Source organism: Oncorhynchus masou, chromosome 23, assembly GCF_036934945.1.
Source record: "Oncorhynchus masou masou isolate Uvic2021 chromosome 23, UVic_Omas_1.1, whole genome shotgun sequence".
NCBI classification, from domain to species: Eukaryota; Metazoa; Chordata; class Actinopteri; order Salmoniformes; family Salmonidae; genus Oncorhynchus; species Oncorhynchus masou.
This window is the reverse complement of record NC_088234.1, coordinates 18,505,382-18,528,577: the sequence shown is the minus strand read 5'-3', so window position 1 is coordinate 18,528,577 and position 23,196 is coordinate 18,505,382. Positions and strand designations below refer to the sequence as shown.

The window sequence follows — 23,196 nt, the reverse complement described above, 5'->3', positions numbered from 1 at the left end:
TGCTATACAAATTGATGGAAAGTGGTGTTGGGGGATATACATATGACATCATAAAATCCACGTACACAAACAAGTGTGTGGTTAAAATTGTAAAAAAAAACACATTTCTTTCCACAGACCGTGGAGTGAGACAAGGATGCAGCTTAAGCCCCACCCTCTTCAACATATACATCAACGAATTGGTGAGGGCACTAGAACAGTCTGCAGCACCCGGCCTCACCCTACTAGAATCTGAAGTCAAATGTCTACAGTTTGCTGATGATCTGGTTCTTCTGTCCCCAACCAATGAGGGCCAACAGCAGCAGCTAGATCTTTTGCACAGATTCTTTCAGACCTGGGCCCTGATGGTAAATCTCAGTAAGACAAAAATAACGGTGTTCCAAAAAAGGTCCAGTTGCCTGGACCACAAATACAAATTCTATCTAGACACTGTTGCCCTAGAGCACACAAGAAATGATACATACCTCGGCCTAAACATCAGCGCCACATGTAACTTCCACAAAGCTGTGAATGATCTGAGAGAGAAGGGCCTTCTATGCCATCAAAGGGAACATAAAATTTGACATAACAATTAGGATCTGGTAAAAAATACTTGAATCAGTTATTTAAGGAACTCATTGCCCTTTATGGTTGTGAGGTCTGGGGTCCGCTCACCAACCAAGAATTCACAAAATGGGACAAACACCAAATTGAGATTTTGCAAAAACATCCTCCGTGTACAACGTAAAACAGCAAATAATGCATGGAGAGCAGAATTAGGCTGAAACCTGCTAATTATTATTAAATTCTTCAACCACCTAAAAGGAAGCAATTCCCAAACCTTCCATAACAAAGCCACCTCCTACAGAGAAATAAACCAGGAGAAGAGCCCCCTAAGAAAGCTGGTCATGGGGCACTATTCATAAACACAAACAGACCCCACAGAGCCCCAGGACAGCAACACAATTAGACCCAACCAAATCATGACAAAACAAAAAGATAATTACACATTGGAAAGAACTTACCAAAAAAACAGAACAAACTGGAATGCTATTTAGCCCTAAATAGAGAGTACACAGTGGCAGAATACCTGACCATTTTGACTGACCCAAAATTAAGCAAATCTTTGACTATGTACAGACTCAGTGAGCATAGCCTTGCTATTGAGAAAGGCTGCCGAAGGCAGACCTGGCTCTCAAGAGAAGACAGGCTATGTGCACACTGACCACAAAATGAGGTGAAAACTGAGCTGCACTTCCTGACCTCCTGCCAAATGACCATATCAGAGACAGATTTCCACAGACCCACAAGTCCAATTTTGATTAACTCCCATATCTATTGGGTGAAATACCACAGTGTGCAATCACATCAGCAAGATGTGTGACCTGTTTCAACAAGAAAAGGGCAACCAGTGAATAACAAACACCACTGTAAATACAACCTATATTTATGTTTATTTATTTTCCATGTTATACTTTAACTATCATTATAACACTGTATTTAGACATAATATGACATTTGAAAGTCTTTATTATTTTGGAACTTTTGCAAGGGTGATGTTTACTGTTAATTTTGCATTGTTTATTTAACTTTGGTTTATTATCTATTTCACTTGCTTTGGCAATGTAAACATATGTTTCCCATGCCAATAAAGCCCTTATTAAATTGAATTGAAATTGAATTGAGAGAGGAAGTTCCTCCTTCTTCCAGATGTGACGCCTACATCAATGAGGTAAAGACACTGCTGTCGACGCTGCTGTTGTTCTTCTCTCCCTCTCTCTTTCTCTCTCTCCCTCTCTCTCGCTCTCCCTCTCTCTATATCTCTCGCGCGCTCTCTCTCTATCTCTCTCTCGCTCTCTCTCGCGCTCTCTCTCCCTCTCTATATCTCTCTCTCTCTCCCCGCGCGTTGACCAACCTCGTCCACGCGTCAGAGAGCGATGTCTTAATAGTCACACAGCGAGAAAGAAAGTAACTTGTGGAGACAAAGGAGAGAGGAACGATGAAGCACTGAGATCGCAACGATTTCCCCCCACCCAACATCTGGATTTGAGTTTTTGGATAGACTTGTAGGATGCTTTTGTTTTTTTACATTTAGTTATGATTGTTGGTACCACAAAATATTTGTTGTGCAGAACTTGAAGTGTGGCAAGAAAGTATCCATGAGAACAGATTAGAGTACAATATTGTTTTAAAGGTAATCGCTAGGGATTATAATTGATATTGATAAAAACGTGGAAAGCCAATAGAAGCTGTCCGGTTGTGAAGCTCTTTATCGAGTATTTTTGGGGTAACTCGCACATATAGAGGAATGTTGCCCCGGCTCGAAAATGTGATCCAGATCCTGACGCTGGCGTGCGGACTGTTCTTTGGAGTTGTTTCAACGGAAAACGAAGTAAAAGCAGAGGTAAGTAATTTTAGCGATATGCAGACACTTAGAAACACAATTAAAACAAACTATTTAACTAGTATAATAAGATACTTATAAAGATACTTTAGTTAAGGTTTATGGGAGAAGGGGTGGGAGTATATCAACTACAGTGTGTGTTATAGGCTTAGTGTCGTCTCTTGTTTCTGTACTAGTCCGTATAATTGACTCTATGTTCTTCTTTGTTTTTCATGATGGTTGACCTCTTCTCAATTGAGTATAGTAAGAAAAGAAAAAATGAAAAGGTGGCAGCGGTAGCCTCGGGGTTAGAGAAGCCGGCCAGCATCCAGAGGGTTGTTTGAATTCCAGTGCTGAAGGGGGGATGTAGCGCGGATTGAGCTGGTAACCAGGGGGTTGTTTGAATCCCAGTGCTGAAGGGGGAATGTAGCGCGGATTGAGCTGGTAACCAGGGGGTTGCTGGCATCAATATTAGGTGGCACCAACGCTGATGTTCCCTTGAGCAATGAAATTAACCCCCTGTGTGTGTGTGTCGGGAGACAAATTTCGAATCTCACGTGGAATAATAAAGTATATTTTAGCAGTAGCATCAAAGGGTGAGAGGCCATGTGTCCAGTTCAGTAGAAAAAGAGATGGAAATGCCATGACACATTTTGTGGTTTAAAAGAGGAGGGTTGAGGAGGGTTGGGGGAGTAGGAGTTGTGGAAACTCAAGTCAACTGCTTTATACTAAGGAACTGGGGCTTGTGTGTGTGTGTGTGTGTGTGTGTGTGCGTGTGTGCGCGTGTGTGTGTGTGTGCGCGTGTGTGTGTGTGTTAGGGTAATGGATTTCATCTGTACTGAGTGGTGGTAGAGACAGGAGACTGGAGAGGAAGCTGTTCTCTATTTTTGCAGGTACTGTCTGGAGCAACAGGCTCCATACCCTTTGTAACTGATGTGACACTACTAACATAAACACTACATTTTGTCCCTCTATATTGTGGCATAGTGTACCTTCAAATGATTAGGTCCCTGTCATGACGTCTCTAGCCTGGGGTGATTCTAGATCTGTCCTCCTCGGGCATTCCAGAACTCTCTATCCATCCCATTGTACTTTAGCATATAACCCAACCCATCAAGAATAACCATTGTTAGCCATGACTGCAATAGCCAATGTCCAAGTCAACGGTGTCCAATGGTGCTCATGCATTGCTCCAGTCCTTCTCAATGCAGGCCTGGTCTACATATAGAGCTCGTTCTTATTAAAATAGACAGGATGCTTGGAAGAACTCAGGTTCTGACTCAGTAACCACAAACAGCTGCAGTCTTAGTCAGCCAGACATGATGGATGTCCAAAATGGCACCCTATTCTAAAGTGCACTACTTTTAGGGAATCAGGTACCACTGAGTCAGCCAGACACGGTCAATCATTGTCAGAAATGCCTGAGAGACAATGTACCACATCAATGATCTATAGCATTGTAATAATAGTGTAACAACTGCACACACAGCACTGAGACAGTAATAAAACGTACACAGTGTTACAATAAGACTGCAAATGTTGTCCATGACAGATCTAGGATCAGTTAACCCATCCAAATCCTACCCATAATGTCTCCTGAAGGCCCATCAAATTTGCCCATGCTTCTATGGGAGTAGGCAGAAGATGCCCCTTACCACAGGATCAGATTCCCCAAATCCCAAAGAATGCCATAAGGAATATATTGAAAGATCTGAACCTGGAACAGCAGTTAGGGGATACTTCTACCTCCTCCGCTCATATGCTCCCATAGCAGGCATGATGAAAGATGGGATTATCACTAATTACCAGTTTCACTATTCCATCACCTGTATGGAACGGTAACCTATGATTAACTCAATGATGTCTGTTGTGTGGGAGAGATGAAGAACGGGAAATTAATGGATGACTTTCATAAAACTACAGACAGTGATGAATAGGAATAGGTAATAGATCAAGTTGAAAGCACAGGCGGGATGTGAATGTTCTGCAGAGTGCGACGTATACTGTGACATTCTGGGGGGTCTCCATTTTTTTTCACGGGACTTCATGTGTTTTAATAATAGTGAAAACATGCCATTTAACGGTACAAATATGTGTTACCTTTTCGTTTAGCATGAACCCAACCAGTCATCTTATTTAGCCAATCAAATCACTTCAAAAAGTAGGACGACCTGCTCAGGTTCGTGCTCTGTGCGCTCGCGTCGTTTGACGAATAAAACACCAGAAAGTGTAATGCCATTCAGTGATTGCCATTGGGTCTGCACTCTTGCAGCCTAAATGAATTGATGTGTCCTGTTGACAAAATGATCATTATGTAGAGAGAAACGTTTGTACTGTCCCAGGATGACAAGTGCAGACACACAGAGAATTTTCTTTTAATGACACAGAGGTGGAAGTGTTCGTTTAATTTGGAATAACTGGAGCAGTACAAATTGCATATTAAACAAATAGAAGAAAGGTTCAATTAGTTTGTCTTTGTTGCATTTAGTGGGACTCATGTCTCATTCAGGGGTCTGAGACCCCCCTGGGCCCCCTGTAATTTCCACTCTGATTTCATGCCTACAAGATAACGATTAACGGTATAACAACAAAGACAACTCAGTAGGAGTGACATTTTCAGACATTCCTTTCATGGAGTTTTTTGTCTGGATTCACTGCCGCCTGATCCAACTTGATAGGCCATGGAGGCTAAGCCTACAATTTAACTTGAAGCTGTGATGAGTGAGGAGACTGGATGCGCAAATATTCACAGTCATAGCGGAACAAAATATAGGCCCAATGGAACAAAATATAGGCCCAATGGAACAAAATATAGGCCCAATGGAACAAAATATAGGCCCAACTTCACTTTGTGAATCATTTTGTCTTTATGCACATACTATAAACCCAATAGAGGTTTCCTTTATTTAGTTATATTTGTGTTTATTCACAAAAAAACATCCTGTCTCACTTTTATTAAATTGCTGGTTGGACTTTATTTTAGCCAAAGGAAGTGAAAAGGAATGCAAACGAGATTCACAACATATCTTTCTGAATCTGAAAGTCCTTGAAGTTCTCTTCAAACACGATAACAGCAGACATCTGGAGGCAAGGTGACTAGCGTGTCTTAGGATCACAGGGAGGGAGGAGGTCATGAGGGGACAAATCCCATATGGGTTGGGCCCATGGAAATATAAATACTAGAACGGAAATATATTCTCAGAGCTCAGAAATTAGACAGTGTGTGTACATTCAATATGTCTATCGCTAGTTCACCCATCACAGAACATTGACGTGAATGGGAATGTCTGTTCTAGTCATTCTATTTCTTTGGTTGGGCTTGGGCTCTCCCGCTGGGTCCTGACGAATCTTTGTTGTTTTTGTACGTTTGCATCACGCTGTTGGACACCTTTGGTGAAGTGCTGGTGCATGCTGCTCATACACGTGCTCGCTGTCACTTAAAAATGTTCAGGGAGGACAATATTCAGTTCATCTGATCTGCCACATGGGAAACAAACCAACCCGATAAATTTCTATGGAGAGATGGTGTGTTTGTCCTTTCCACTCAAGTACTATCGCTGCAGTTTCCATCCTAGAACCCAGAGCCAGATTAATGCAGGGGCTTAGCGGGGCTGAAGCCCCTGGGGCCATGAGGAACCAAACAAACAAAAATCTATAATAATCCTATTTTTAAAATGTTTATAATAATAAAGGAAATATATGTAGTATATATATATTGTTTTTTTTCTGTGACCGCCAACCACAGGAGGACTCAGGAGCCCGCTCTCAATGAGTGTAGACAGGCTGCTGCTACCTGCTGCCGCTCTGCTAATTGTCAGATGGGGGAGGAAAGCACTTCGTGACATCTGCATATGTAAAAAAGGGCTTTATAAATACATTGGATTTGATTTAAGGGGCCTGGGTAAATGGTTAAATAGGAGGGCCTGCTTTGATTGGGTAACAGTGTAATGGTTTTCTTCTGGGGAAAGAGAGGCGGACCAAAATGCAGCGTGGTTACTGGTAAACATCTTTAATAAAGATGAACATTCTACAAAACACGAAATGTGGAAAAAACCGAAACAGCCCTATCTGGTGCAACAAACACAGCGACAGGAACAATCACCCACAAAACCCAACACAAAACAGGCTACCTAAATATGGTTCCCAATCAGAGACAATGACTAACACCTGCTTCTGATTGAGAACCATATCAGGCCAAACATAGAAATAGACAAACCAGACACACAACATAGAATGCCCACCCAGCTCACGTCCTGACCAACACTAAAACAAGGAAAACACACACGAACGATGGTCAGAACGTGACAAACAGATTAATAAAAAATAAACTGCATAATAAATAAATGTGGCTGGTCAATTGAGTCCGGGGCTGGGCCCCAGCCCATAGGGGGCCCAAGAGGCCAAATAAAATAGATAAATATATTCCGTCGTTTTTTTCTTATTATATTTTTTTATCCAAACACAGGAGCCCCCTCTCAGTGTTCAAAATACAACTGAGAACATAATATAGCCACAGAGGGTGAATAGTTTAAAAAATAACTGTGGATTAAGTTTTTATCACAAGCACATACAGGTATCTGACAAAATAAAGGACACACTAACATAAAGCATCTTAAAAGGGTGTTGGTGGGCCACCACAAGCTGCCAGAACAGCTTCAATGCACCTTGGCATAGATTCTACAAGTGAACCTAAACCATGCCAGGTAAATGTAAATTTGCGATTTGCAAATAAATAAATTAAAAATCCTACAATGTGATTTTCTGGATTTTTTTCCTCATTTTGTCTGTCATAGTTGAAGTGTACCTATGATGAAAATTACAGGCCTCTCTCATCTTTTTAAGTGGGAGAACTTGCACAATGGGTGGCTGACTAAATACTTTTTGCCCCACTGTATACTGTATCCCCCTCTACTCAACTGTTTCCTTTATTTTGGCAATTACCGGTTTGCCTACAGTTGGGAAGGCAGCAGTTTGGGCAGCAGGCACACCAAATATACAGCTTGTTGCATTGTGGCCATAGAAATATAATCCATAGAAGGGTTTTGTAACCTCTTACCCTGGTAATTTTACTGTTAAACTCATGGGTACACTAGCAACGGATGCCAGTCCTGACTTTAATGGGAACTACCATCTATGGATTATATTTCTGTGGTTGGTTGTGGCTGTTGGTTTGCCTTTTGCAGATTTCAAAATATATGTGCGGGAAAAAATAATACTAATCTATCTGTAGAAACAATAGAAGAAGAAAATGTCTCAACAACTCACAAATTGTAGCTAACAGCAGCACTGTTTTTCAAAGTATCTCTATCATGAGATAGGCTATTGCCAAGACGAGCGCATTGGCCATCACCGTGAGTAGCCTATAGCCTCATCTTCATCATTAGGTGAGTCAGTGTGCCACTGAAAATTCTATTTAGTAGCCTACTGTAGCCTATGATATATATACTGTATATATATTTCCTCCTAATATTGTACAATATGTGAGTCGATTCATTGGCCTGGGCTACTGTTTGTTTGAATTCAAGACCAGATTGACCTCAGTTTGTCAGTCAGACTACCCACTCATTTCGGTCATTTGTGTGGTATTAAAAAATATTAAGCTAATGTCTTCTTCTCATCTAAATGATGTCAAACAGCATGAAATACGTTTTTAAAAGGCAGATTTTTTTTCTGACCCTTCTAAAAAAAATGTCCCCATGTGTGGAAATCCTAAAAACACCTCTGCTCTAGAACTGCTCATTATCTGTATAACAGTAGACTTATTAGGATTTAGCCATCGTGGCCCAGTTGATTAATTACATGTATGAACCCAAGTTAGGACATTTGAGGCTCACAAATTGAACTCATGATATGTTCAATAATAGGTATAGAACATCTTTGTTGGGTTTGGTGTGATTGTGCAGACTGGAGCACGCTAGTACCCAGTGTTGGCTGTGCTTGCTCAGCATGCTTGAAGGTGTTAAGAGTAGCCAAATGTATTATCAGGTCCTTTAACATAGCATGCAGGCATTCTGCATTGTGCTAAGCCTATATACACAGCAGCAGTACTTTAGTTAGCGTTAGCATGTATCGCCTGTGTCGGTGTAAGTGGATGAGAGATGTGGGACACCACGCTAGGAGGTCAGGCAGTCTAATCTGTGTCTCAGACTCCAAACTCGCTTATGACCAAACTCTGGTCTCTGTTTTTTTTCTTTCTTCCGTTGGCATCGTCCGAGGGGGAACAACTGACTCAGTCTCTACTCTGTCTCCCTCAATTTTAGATTCAGCTTTAATGCTTCTGTCCCCTGTCCGTGTCTTTTCTCCCCTCTCCTTTGTCATTCCATACGTCAATCCCTTTCAACATTTCCTTGGACAATTCTACCTTTCCTTTTTAGTCACTCTTCCACTCTCAGCCTGAGGGATTAAAAACGAGGGACAGGAAAACTATACCACTACTTTGTCAGCCTGAGGAAAACCAGATCCACTATAGAAGACGTGTGGACTGAGAGGGCTGAAGACTGCTTCTGTTTTAGCAGATTGCTTGAAACCCAAATATCTGCACTATATCCAATACCTTCACACTTGGCAGAGTTGCTAGATGTATTGTGGTAGAGGTTGGTATGGAGCTTAAATAAACAAATGAATACAGGGGTTTTCAAACTGGGATACTGCAGGGGGTCCAGGATCATTTTTTTATGTGAGAAATATGTATTTTGATGAAAATCGCTGGCTACAACAGAATACTGTTGTGGATACAATGTTTATGTCTCTGTGTCCTGGCACACCCTGACCTTAGAGACCCTTATTTATTCTCTATGTTTGGTTAGGTCAGGGTGTGACTTGGGTGGGAAAACCTATGCTTTCTATTTCTTTGTTGTTTTGCCGTGTGTGTGTGTGTGTGTGTGGTTCCCAATCAGAGGCAGCTGTCTATCGTTGTCTCTGATTGGGGATCATATATAAGTTGTCATTTTCCATTTGGGTTTTGTGGGGTGTCGTTTTCTGTTTAGGTTGTTTCCCTGACAGAACTGTGCATTTTTGTTTTCTCCGTTTGTCATTTTGTTTGAGTGTTTTTTTTTGTGAACATTAAATATGAACCATTTCCACGCTGCTCTTTGGTCTCATTCCGACGACGATCGTTACATGTCCAGTATGAAGGAAGTTAGAGGTAGTATCATGAGCCAATGCTAACTACCTCACTCGTCTAGAAGAACAGTTATAACGCTGCCTGTTCCTGTTCATCCAACTCTGGGGAAGTCGATAAATGGCTAAATTGACAAAATCTCAAACTATCCCTTTAATATAGAGGAAATTACAGTCATTGGAGCTAATTACAGTTTTTTTTCTGGATAGAAATTCTTAGGCGGGCCATCTGGTAATGTTTGGGATGGAAAAACAGTTTCGGTGTACATTTAAAATGACCAAATCCAGATAGGAAGCTTGCAGAATCGATATTGAACTATATACATTTCTAAATAACAAGTATTCTCCCAGTCATTCAGGCCAGATGCCCATTGATTTAGTTATAATGTTTGAGCAGAGGAACACAGCATTAACCATGGCAAAATGCATGGAATTGCAGGGAATTGGCTTTAAATCTGCAAAATATTCTCTCGGCTCGATTGAAAAATGTGTAAAATTGCGGAAAATTAGCTTTACAACAGCAAAATGTTTTCTCCGCCACCAAGATACAATACCTTTACCTTTCTATCTTATAGGCTATACTTATATATATTACAGTTGATACTAATATATGTAGTTTATCCTCTTCCAAAGAACTGGGGAGATGAAAAAATGACTTTTACTTGCCATCATCATTCACCTGATGATAAGACAAGATATTTGTTTTTTTGCAAACATTTGATGGGGGTCTCTGGGGCGCCAGTTTGCCTGAGAGGAGATCCCAGGGCAAGAAAAGTTTGAGAACCTCTGCATTAGTACACAACTAAGTGAATACCATGCATGTTTATAAACCCAACTGTGTGTAAACCCGACTGAATCATCTCTCCTTCAACACAAACTTTCAATTGAATATGTTGTTGCAGTCACAGCATTATCGATCTGTTATTATTTCTATGACAATTATCAAACAGTGATGCCTAGGTACTAGTATGTTATCTGGCCACTTTATCCTCAGGGTGTCTTAGCAGTCTCATGACTGTCTGACCAATAGTTGCACCCGATCTCACCGTCATTTCATGCGATGTTATAGGACATTATGAATCATTATCTGCTGTTCCTGGAACTTCCTGCTGGTTTAAGTTCATGGCCGGCTTTGTTACTAATATTGGACCAAGTCTATCTGCCATGTGCCTTCGGAAAGTATTCAGAACCCTTCACGTTTTCCACATTTTGTTGCGTTACAGCTCAGGTGCATCCTGTTTCCATTGATCATCCTTGAGATGTTTCTACAACTTGATTGGAGTCCACCTGTTGTAAATTCAATTGATTGGACATGATTTGGAAAGGCACACACCTGTCTATATAAAGTCCCAGAGTTGACAGTGCATGTCAGAGAAAAAACCAAGCCATGAGGTTGAAGGAATTGTCCGTAGACCTCCGAGACAGGATTGTGTTGAGGCACAGATCTGGGGAAGGTTACCAAACAAATGTGGCATTATTGAAGGTCCCCAAGAACACAGTGGCCTCCATCATTTTTAAATGGAAGAAGTTTTGAACCTCCAAGACTCTTTCTAGATCTGGCTGCCCGGCCAAACTGAGCAGTCAGGGGAGAAGGGCCTTGGTCAGGGAGGTGACTAAGAACCCGATGGTCACTCTGACAGAGCTCTAGAGTTCCTCTGTGGAGATGGTAGAACCCTCCAGATGGACAACCATCTCTGCAGCACTCCACCAATCAAGCCTTATGTTATAGTGGCCAGACGGAAGACACTCCTCAGTTAAAAGCACATCTGGTGAAACGTCTGATGAAACCAAGATTGAACTCTTTGGCCTGAATGCCAAGTGTCACGTCTGGAGGAAACCTGGCAACATCCCTATGGTGAAGAATGGTGGTGGCAGCATCATGCTGTGGGGATGTTTTTCAGTGGCAGGGACTGGGAGACGGGAAAGATGTAAATACAGGTGCGCCAAGCTTGTAGCGTCACACCCAAAAAGACTCAAGGCTGCGAACGTAAAAGTGCTTCAACAAAGTACTGAGTAAAAGGTCTGAATACTTATGTAAATGTCATATGTCTGTTTTTTATTTGATTATACATTTGCAAAAATGTATAAAAACCTGCTTTTGCTTTGTCGTTATGGGGTATTGTGTGTAGACTGATGAGGGAAGAAAACGAGTTAATAAATTTTAGAATAAGGCTGTAACATAACAAAATGTGGGAAGAGTCAAGGGGTGTGAATACTTTTCAAATGCACTTTATGTCATCATTCTACTCCTGGTTCTATTTATCTGATATACACACGTCACACAGCCTGTCTCTGTTGAAATGCATTTCCTTAGAATACATTCATCACTGCAAAAATGCCTAACTTATATGGGCTTGCGTCTGTTTACAAAAAACGCATCCACATGGACCCGAGACTATGACCACACACACATGGGTTTGTATTTACCCCCAAGGCCAACAATAAGCGACGTTGAATTCCTAATAAATAGGTCCGTTGACTGTGAGCGCTTGCTGGGAGTTCCACAGAAGAGGTGCGTGGGGGGAGAGAGAGAAAGGGAGTGAGAGAGATATAGACTGAGAGAGAGGGAGAGAAGGAGAGAGAGAGTAGTCTTCTCAGTGTGGGGGAAACTTTTCATCCTGATGGAGCTGAGTGTGTTTTCACAGAGCCAGACGCGTCACCACAGTGGAGCCACAGCACACACTAGGAGCAGTCAGATAGAGACAAGGAGTGAGAGATGGAGAGAGAGAGAGGGAGAGAGTGCAAAGAGGGGGGAGGAGTTTGTGGGAGAGGGCGGAAAGAGAAATACAGACGTGGAGAGAGGTTGGGGTTTGGGTGGTGAAGAAATGTGAGGCAGGTTAAGAAAGATGGAGGAAAACCAGAAGGGTTATGATACTGTGCGTACACACCATATCACAAATTGCTGAAAGAAGGGGCAGGCATTGACATGATTAGAGTGGGAGAGTTTCCCTTACTGTGTAGCCCACAACTGAACCTGGTTCTTTGTCTCTCTGTCTGCCTTCTGCTGTGGTTGTGTGTGCTCATATCTCTGGCCAGGTACAAGCCAGACGTTTCCTCGCTGTTTCTCACTTACACTCCTCTCTTTTACTCCCTCATTTCAATTGCTATTGATATTAAAAAAGACCTCTCCACTAAAACGACATGAGATAGAGACATTGACAAAAAGAGGAAGAATGACTATATTCACCAAACTAACTATAAAATGACGTAGACAGTCAGGGTTGGGGGTTTTCTGGATTGACAGAAGAATTCTCTGTAATTGCACCGATTGAATGTGTGGTAAAGATTGTGACACTCACTGGCTGACTGTCTGTGCAGCATACACACACACACACACGTACACACACAGACACGCACACACACACAGACACACACACACAGACACGCACACACACACAGACACGAACACACAGACACGCACACACACAGACACACACAGACACGCATACACATACACACGGACACACACAGACACGCACACACAGACACACACACACACAGACACGCACACACGCATACACATACACACGGACACACACAGACACGCACACACAGACACACACACACAGACACGCACACACACAGACACACACACACAGACACGCACACACACACAGACAGACACGCACACACAGACACACACACACAGACACACACACACACAGAAACGCACACACACACACACACACACAGACACGCACACACACGGACACGGACACAAACACACAGACACGCATACACATACACACGGACACACACAGACACGCACACACAGACACACACACACAGACACGCACACACACAGACACGCATACACATACACACGGACACACACAGACACACACACACAGACACGCACACACACAGACACACACAGACACACACAGACACGCACACACACACCACAGGAGGTTGGTGGCACCATAATTGGGGAGGACGTGCTTGTGGTAATGGTTGGAGCGGAATCGGTGGAATGGTATCAAATACATCAAACACATGGTTTCCACATGGTTTCCATCTGGTTTCCACATGGTTTCCACATGGTTTCCACCTGGTTTCCACATGGTTTCCACCTGGTTTCCATATGGTTTCCACCTTTTTCCATATGGTTTCCTCATGGTTTCCACATGGTTTCCACCTGGTTTCCACCTGGTTTCCTCGTGGTTTCCACATGGTTTCCACATGATTTCCTCATGGTTTCCATATGGTTTCCACCTGGTTTCCACATGGTTTCCTCATGGTTTCCACATGGTTTCCACCTGGTTTCCACATGGTTTCCTTGTGGTTTCCACATGGTTTCCACATGATTTCCTCATGGTTTCCACATGGTTTCCACCTGGTTTCCACATGGTTTCCTCATGGTTTCCACATGGTTTCCACCTGGTTTCCACATCGTTTCCTCGTGGTTTCCACATGGTTTCCACATGATTTCCTCATGGTTTCCACATGGTTTCCACCTGGTTTCCACATGATTTCCTCGTGGTTTCCACCTGGTTTCCACCTGGATTCCACATGATTTCCTCGTGGTTTCCACATGGTTTCCACATGATTTCCTCATGGTTTCCATTTGATTTCCTCATGGTTTCCACATGATTTCCTCATGGTTTCCATTTGATTTCCTCATGGTTTCCACCTGGTTTCCACATGATTTCCTCATGGTTTCCATTTGATTTCCTCATGGTTTCCACATGATTTCCTCATGGTTTCCATTTGATTTCCTCATGGTTTCCACCTGGTTTCCACATGATTTCCTCATGGTTTCCATTTGATTTCCTCATGGTTTCCACATGATTTCCTCATGGTTTCCACATGGTTTCCACATGGTTTCCACATGATTTCCTCATGGTTTCCATATGGTTTCCACCTGGTTTCCACATGGTTTCCTCGTGGTTTCCACATGGTTTCCACATGGTTTCCTCGTGGTTTCCACCTGGTTTCCACCTGGTTTCCACATGGTTTCCTCATGGTTTCCACATGGTTTCCACATGGTTTCCACATGGTTTCCTCATAGTTTCCACATGGTTTCCACCTGGTTTCCACATGGTTTCCTCGTGGTTTCCACATGGTTTCCACCTGGTTTCCACCTGGTTTCCACATGATTTCCTTATGATTTCCACCTGGTTTCCACATGATTTCCTCATGGTTTCCACATGGTTTCCACCTGGTTTCCACATGGTTTCCACATGGTTTCCACCTGGTTTCCACATGGTTTCCACATGGTTTCCACTTGGTTTCCACATGATTTCCTCATGGTTTCCACATGGTTTCCACATGGTTTCCACCTGGTTTCCACATGGTTTCCACATGGTTTCCTCATGGTTTCCACATGGTTTCCACCTGGTTTCCTCGTGGTTTCCACATGGTTTCCACATGGTTTCCTCGTGGTTTCCACCTGGTTTCCACATGGTTTCCTCATGGTTTCCACTTGGTTTCCTTGTGGTTTCCACATGGTTTCCACATGGTTTCCTCATGGTTTCCACATGGTTTCCACCTGGTTTCCACATGGTTTCCTCGTGGTTTCCACATGGTTTCCACCTGGTTTCCACATGGTTTCCACATGGTTTCCACCTGGTTTCCACATGGTTTCCTCATGGTTTCCACCTGGTTTCCACATGATTTCCTCATGGTTTCCACATGATTTCCTCATGGTTTCCACATGGTTTCCACATGGTTTCCACCTGGTTTCCACATGATTTCCTCATGGTTTCCACCTGGTTTCCACATGATTTCCTCATGGTTTCCACCTGGTTTCCACATGATTTCCTCATGGTTTCCACATAATTTCCTCATGGTTTCCACATGGTTTCCACATGGTTTCCACCTGGTTTCCTCATGGTTTCCACATGATTTCCTCATGGTTTCCACATGGTTTCCACATGGTTTCCACCTGGTTTCCACATGTTTTCCACCTGGTTTCCACATGGTTTCCACATGATTTCCTCATGGTTTCCACGTGTTTGATGCCATTCCATTTGCTCCGTTCCAGACATTCTTTTTGAGCCATCTTCCCCTTAACAGTCTCCTGTACTCATATTGTCTCTCACCCCACCCACTTGCCTCGTATTTACTCATCTCGTCTCTGATCCACCCACCCACACACACATCCTTGTCTTTGTTTTATAACATCACATAGGACTCATCTCCATCAGGTTTATGTTTGAGGATCAGTCTCTCACTCTGTCTCCTCTCTCTCTTTTCTCTCTCTCTCTCTCTCTCTCTCTCTCTCTCTCTCTCTCTCTCTCAGTCTCCTCTCTCTCAATTCCATTCAATTTAGTGCTTTGTTGTCATGGGAAACAAATGTTAACATTGCCAAAGCAATTGAAATATAATACATCTCTCTCTTTCTCTCTCACTCTTGCTCTCTGTCTCTCTCCTCTCTCTCTGTTGCCCCTCTCTCTCTCTCTGTCTTTCTCTCCTCTCTGTCTCCCCTCTCTCTCTCTGTCTCCTCTCTCTCTCCTCTCTGTCTCCTCTTTCTCTCATAGAGAGACTGTTGCACTGAGCACTGATCAATGGCTAAAGATCATATCCTAGCTGTTTTGGTTGGAGAACTAGGAACAGAAACTTGAGCAGCTCTGCATAACCACTCTTGTGTTTGAGAGTGAGACAGAGGTGACACTTTAGAACTTACAAATTATTCCGGTGAAATGTTTCTGAAACACCATAGTCTGTTTTTCATTCTGGTTAAATATGATCTCACCTGGTGAAAGGCAGTTCTCCTACCACTCAGATGAAGCATATATATTATTTCTCAGATGCTACTCCTTTCTTCCTCTGCATGCCGGGTCTGGCAGTGAACCCCCCAGGTTCTGACTGAGAGGATTGAAGAAGTTCTAGTCATCCCACGTCTGAAATGACATCCCTGTTTATTATGGTTCTCCTGTGTTTTATTTGGCTCTATTCTCCTCTCATCTCTCCTTACATCCCCACAAAAAAGTCTCAGTTCCCTTTCATTCTGCCCAGCATATCAAGCAGGGTAGACTGTGAGGATGGGATTGTTTTTATGGTATAAATAGAATATTAGTAACTCTTGCAAAAAGAAGGCAGGCAGGCAGGCAGGCAGGCAGGCAGGCAGGCTGGCTGGCTGGCTGGCTGGCTGGTGTGTGTGTGTGTGTGTGTGTGTGTGTGTGTGTGTGTGTGTGTGTGTGTGTGTGTGTGTGTGTGTGTGTGTGTGTGTTCAGTCTGACCAGTCTCTTTCTGTTTGCTGTTGTAAGGAAGGCAGTGTGTGTTCCTGGTCAGCTTGGCATTGCTTTATGCAAACACTGGATACTGAGCTCCCAACCACCCACACACATACGTATACAGTCTTTCTCTCCCTCTCTCTTTCCCTGTCAATCTCTCTGGCACACACACACACATTCAGACTAGCACTGTGAGTAGGCCAACAGGCACACCCACACACACACATTTCGGCACACAATAATCCAAACATAGACATCTTTACAACAACATCCTGCCTCGTTCAGTATGACTGTATGGCTAATCATTGACTATCACCATGAATGGGTTGGTTTCTGTGTTGTTTCTGGCTGATGGATGTGGTGGGAAACTTCACAGAGAGGAGAGGGCGAGGGAGAGGGCGAGAGAGGGAGAGTATGTGTGTGTGTGCTTAGGCAATACTGTCAAAGACATGCCATGTAACCACATACGAGTGTCGTTTTCAATCTTTGTCTGCAAATACATTGTGTCTAACCCTCCTTGTGCCCCTCTCTCTACCCCCCAGGTGTGGCTGCAGCAGTATGGCTACCTGCCCCCAGGTGATGTCCGAGCCCAGGCTATCCGTTCTCCCAAGTCCATCACCACAGCCATCACAGCCATGCAGAGGTTCTACGGCCTCGCCGTCACCGGCTCCATCGACATCAACACCCTACAGTGAGTAGCAATGACACTAAATGGAGGGCTAAGCAGAGCAATGACTCCTGCTGACCTGAGATACATAACCACTGTGTGAATTGCACTGCTAATACAATTGCATTTTTTTATATTTTTGTAAACCTTTATTCAAGTCAGTTAAGAACAAATTCTTATTTACGATGACGGCCTCCCCGGGCAAACCTGGACGACGTGGGCCGACTGTGTGCCGCCCTATGGGAGCAACCTCACTCATAAAGCCCCATAGCATTTTATGTTTTTAGGGCACAAAAGAATCAAAGAGTCTCAGGACAACTCAGAAATGAAATAGTTCATGGCACAGTGAGTGTGATTGACAGGTGTGTCTTGCTGTTGCCAGAGCGATGAAGCGGCCGCGTTGTGGCGTCCCGGACAAGTTTGGCTCTGAGCTGAAGAGCAACCTGAGGAGGAAGAGATACGCCGTACAGGGGCTGAAGTGGGACAAACAAGAGGTCACATTCAGGTGAGACTACAACACTGCTTTAGTACGACAACACAAAGTCCCAGATCTGTATGTGCGCGGGCCTCCTCCATTGTGCAAGCCAAACATTTGGCACATTTGGCACGACAATGACAGGGATTTGGCACGACAATGACAGGGATTTGGCACGACAATGACATGGATTTGGCACGACAATGACAGGTAGTTGGCACGACAATGACAGGTAGTTGGCACGACAATGACATGGATTTGGCACGACAATGACAGGTAGTTGGAAGGATGGCACAAACAGACTGGCACTTAGGCAACGGTTGTAATGTCTGTGTAAGTCTTGTGAAAATGTTTGTTTAATATGAATCAGACTAGATGTAAATGAACCAGGATCTGATTCTAAAGGAATACTGATTCAAATCAAAACAGATTCATATTGAGTATCAAGGAAGAATTGCAAAAAAGTTCCACAAAAGAATGCAGAGGAAGAGCCAGTACATCTCTTTTATCTTTAAAATGTACTAACATCTGCTATTTCCTCCCGGTCGCTCTCCTAGCATACAGAACTACACCCCTAAGATTGGGGAGTACGCTACATACGAGGCCATCCGCCGGGCGTTTAAGGTGTGGGAGGCCGCCATCCCGCTCCGCTTCCGAGAGATCCCTTACAGCCACATCCGGGACAAGGTCGACAAGTACGCTGACATCATGCTCTCCTTCTCCGAGGGTTTCCACGGCGACAGCACGCCGTTCGACGGCGAGGGCGGCTTCCTGGCTCACGCGTACTTCCCCGGGAACGGGATAGGGGGCGACACGCACTTCGACAACGCCGAACCCTGGACGACCGGCTACGTCGACCAAGGAGGTAAGAGACAGAGGAATGGAGGAGGGGGGAAGAAGGAAGGGAGATGGCCGGAAAGAGGCTTTTCACTGGGTTGCTGCACTTTGTTAGGTGAACGTGCTACTTTTAGTTTCTATTCAAACAGTCTCTTCCCATCTGCTCGTTCCTCCTCTCTCAATTCAAGGGGCTTTATTGGCATGGGAAACTTATGTTGTGAAATAGATAATAAACAAAAGTGAAACAAACAGTAAAGAAATAACAAAAATGAACAGTAAACATTACACACAAAAGTTCCAAAAGAATTAAGACATTTAAATTGTCATATTATGTCTATATAATGTGTTATAATGATGTGCAAATAGTTAAAGTACAGAAGGGAAAATAAATCAACATAAATATGGGTTGTATTTACAATGGTGTTTGTTCTTCACTGGTTGCCCTTTTTTTGTGGCAACAGATCACAAACATTGCTGCTGTGATGTCACACTGGTATTTCACCCAGTAGATATGAGAGTTTATCAAAAGTGAATTTGTTTTCGAATTCTTTGTGGGCCTGTGTAATCTGAGGGAAATATGTGTGTCTCTCAAATTCTAATAGCTTTATTGGCGTGACAAACGTTGTCTAAATATTGCCAAAGCATCGATGTTACAACTTTATTGAGTTAAATACATAATAGTAATAATAAAAGTATTTTTCCCTCTCTCTCTCTGTCCCTCAATCTCCAGGTAATGATGTGTTCCTGGTTGCGGTCCATGAGTTGGGTCACGCCCTGGGTCTAGAACACTCCAACGACCCCTCTGCCATCATGGCTCCATTCTACCAGTGGATGGACACAGAGAACTTCCAGCTGCCTGATGACGATCGCCATGGCATCCAGGCAATCTATGGTGAACACCCAGTTCCGTTGGAATGCTGTAGCTATGTTCCTGGATTGTTCTAACAATGTTCCTGAATTGTTACGGCAACATTCAACACAAACTGTCTCTTCTTTGTAATGGTTCAGGAATGCTAGAAAGGTCTAATCTCGTTCAACATTACACGGCATGAAGGACGTTTCAAATCACATTCGGTTCAGAAAGCATTCTGTTCACTTTGGGAATTCACTCAGTCCCCTCAATTCTACCTCTGCTTATAGGCGTTCCTTATGTTGTCCTGACTGTGTTCCACCACAGGGTCGTCCGGAGCGCCACCCCCTCCCCCCGCCCCACCAGACCCTCCAAGCCAGACCAGCCTGGACTCGGACCAGACGTCTGCGAGGGACACTTCGACTCCATCGCCATCCTCAGGGGGGAGATGTTTGTCTTTAAGGTACGTCTTAAATACAGTGGCAAACTTCGACATGAGGATACACACGGACATGAATACAATAAACCACAGGACACAGAAACACACAACGATACACATTGCATTGATGTTGACATAAATAGACTTAGTTACACACAGTGAGGACTGAATGACACAAAATGACCAGAACCTAGGTGTGTATATGTACTATACAACACAAACAGGATCAGTGGTTGTGGTGTGTGTGTACAGCTATAAAGTGTGCTAACGCTGTGTCTCTGTCTCTCTGGCGCAGGATAAATGGCTGTGGCGTGTGCGGAACAACAAGGTTCTCCAGGGTTACCCCATGCCCATCGGTCACTTCTGGAAGGGACTGCCACCAAACATCAACGCCGCCTACGAGAGGAACGATGGCAAATTTGTGTTCTTCAAGGGTAGGTCTAGTTTTTAATTATCTAAGAGGACTTTTCATTAATAACAGTTCTGTCTAGTAGTTATTCATTGTTGTTGTGTTTACAGTATGTAGATGACTTCAGATGTATGTAGTCATGTTTTTTATTCCCACCCTCTAGGTGACAAGTACTGGGTGTTCACAGAGTCCAGTATGGAGCAGGGTTACCCTAAGACTCTGAAGGAGCTGGGCACAGGGCTGCCCAAAGACAAGCTGGACGCTGCCCTCTTCTACACCCCCACCGGACAGACATACTACTTCAGAGGAACCAAGTGAGTCTGTCTTTATGTCTGTCTGTCGGTCTGTCTGTCGGTGGGTGAGTCTGTCTTTATGTCTGTCTGTCGGTCTGTCTGTCGGTGGGTGAGTCTGTCTTTATGTCTGTCGGTCGGTCTGTCTGTTGGTGGCTGAGTGTCTTTATGTCTGTCTGTCGGTGGGTGAGTCTGTTTAGTCTGTCTGTTCGTGGGTGAGTGTCTTTATGTCTGTCTGTCGGTGGGTGAGTCTGTCTTTATGTCTGTCTGTTGGTGGGTGAGTCTGTCTTTATGTCTGTCTGTCAGTGGGTGAATCTGTCTTTATGTCTGTCTGTCGGTGGGTGAGTCTGTCTTTATATCTGTCTGTCGGTGGGTGAGTCTGTCTGTCGGTCTGTCTGTCGGTGGGTGAATCTGTCTTTATGCCTGTCTTTATGTCTGTCTCTTGATTTGTCTCTCTCCCTCTCTTTCTTCATCCACTATTCTCCACTCTCTTACATCTATCTACCCATACCTATCCTCTCTCTTTCCCTCATTCTTTCTCCCTTCCCTCTCCATTACTGACTTCCCCTCTCTCTCTGTCTGTCAGGTATTACCGTTTCAATGAGCAGTCCCAGACTGTGGACAGAGACTACCCCAAACCCATCAACACATGGCAGGGTGTCCCCGACAACATCAAGGCTGCCATCATGAGCGAAGAAGGATGTAAGTGTGTGTGCGGGACAGAGAGTTGCATGCCTGCATGTTTGAACGCTATCTTGTGTCAGTGTCAAATAGCATTTCTATGAACGAGTGACCACATTAGCATAACACCTCAACATATATATAATATAGTAGAATATCTGAAGCTCGTAGTAAAGTCCGTGTTTGTATGAACTTCCTTTTCCCCCAGCCTACACCTACTTCTATAAAGCCAACAAGTACTGGAAGTTCAACAACCAACACATGAGGGTGGAGTCGGGCTACCCCAAGTCGGTGCTCAGCGAATGGATGGGCTGTGCAGGGGAGGAGCCTAAGAAGCGGGACGGCAAGGAGGAAGTCATCATCATCGAGGTGGAGGAGGGAGAAGGCGGGGCCACGGCTGCGGCTGTGGTGATCCCCCTCCTCCTATTGGTCTGCGTGGTCCTCACTCTGGGAGCCCTGCTGTTCTTCAGGAAGTATGGGACGCCACGACGTCTCCTCTACTGCCAGAGATCTCTACTGACTAAGGTTTAGAGATGCACTGAATGAACCAATGACGCAGAGGGACCGAGAGAGATAAAGTGTCTGAAAGAATTTAAAGATTGAAAGAAAGAGGGGAGAGGGGAGGGACAGGGTGAGGAAACAGATGAGGAAAGGGGGGTGAAAGGAGTTGGATTGTGTGGTAAGCGAGAAGAGGTAATGTCATGAGGGGTTGGTTGGTTGGACGTTGGGGTGTGGTCCATTGGTTGGGTTGTATATACCACAGACAGAGGATGAGAGAGAGAGAGAATCTGAATTAGGAAAGATGTGTATTTGTATGTTACCTATTTACATGTACAGCTCTGCGGGTTTGAGATCTGGACCAGGCCCCAACACACAAAGAGATGATGATGATTGTGACCAACATCCTGTGTAGTTGACACCCCATCTGCAAGACATCTACTATCATGCCCCTCCCTCCATTCTATCCTCCTCTCCTAAATCCTCCCTCCCATCTGCTTGACGACTCCAGCTGAACCGCTGTCTGAATTAAATGTTTCACCCTGCAGTATATAATATACTTTCTTGTTTCATTTTTGATTTCGCTCTCAAATCAGGCATGATCACAAACAATCATCTCTCTCCTCCTTGTTTCCCCCCTGTGCTCCAGCTACAGTGGCACATAGCCACCACAGGAGATTGTTGGCACCTTAATTGGGGAGGACGGGCTTGTGGTAATGGCTGGAGCGGAATAGGCGGAATGGTATCAAGCACATGGTTTATATGCGCATGATGCCATTCCATTCGCTCCGCCCTCAGTACAGAGCCTGGTCTCAGTAGGCAGTCAAAGTTGGATGGAATTAAAGTAGACATTTTTACTCAATAAAGCCAGTTTCAATGTTACTACAAAGAAAAGCGTTGTGGTTCGATCACATAGTACCCTCTCCAAATGCTGATGTCTTATCGTGGTCTTTTTTGTTTTGGTACCATCATTGTAAGAAATGTTGTTATTATTATGACTATAGTTATTATTATTGTTGTTCTCCGGGCGTAGTCCTTTGGTAAATTGTGTTTGTTGTTTTTATACATTGTCATTTTGAGTCCTGCTGGACAGAGGCTATAACGTGACAAGGGTTGAATCTAAATGGATCCCATTTTTCCATTGAAGTGGTGGACTTGGACAGTACAGAGGGGGTATTTTAAGATTTTGGAAAATGTTTCCTTTTTTTCGAAACACTTATTTTCCCATTGATTGGTTGGCATATAAAGACAATCAAACAAAACTATTTATAAGTCATTCTGATGGTGCTTCATGTTTTTTTTTGTATTACACAAATCAAATAACAATAACAACAATGATAATGGTAATGATATTTATAATGATAATGATATCAATAAAAAAAGGGAATACA

The 23,196-nt window shown here is 43.7% G+C and overlaps 1 pseudogene; it reads left to right on the top strand.

Annotated features, from left to right (window-relative positions):
* Nucleotides 1–1,721: 1,721 nt before the first annotated feature.
* Nucleotides 1,722–23,196, top strand: LOC135510494 (matrix metalloproteinase-14-like; annotated as a pseudogene).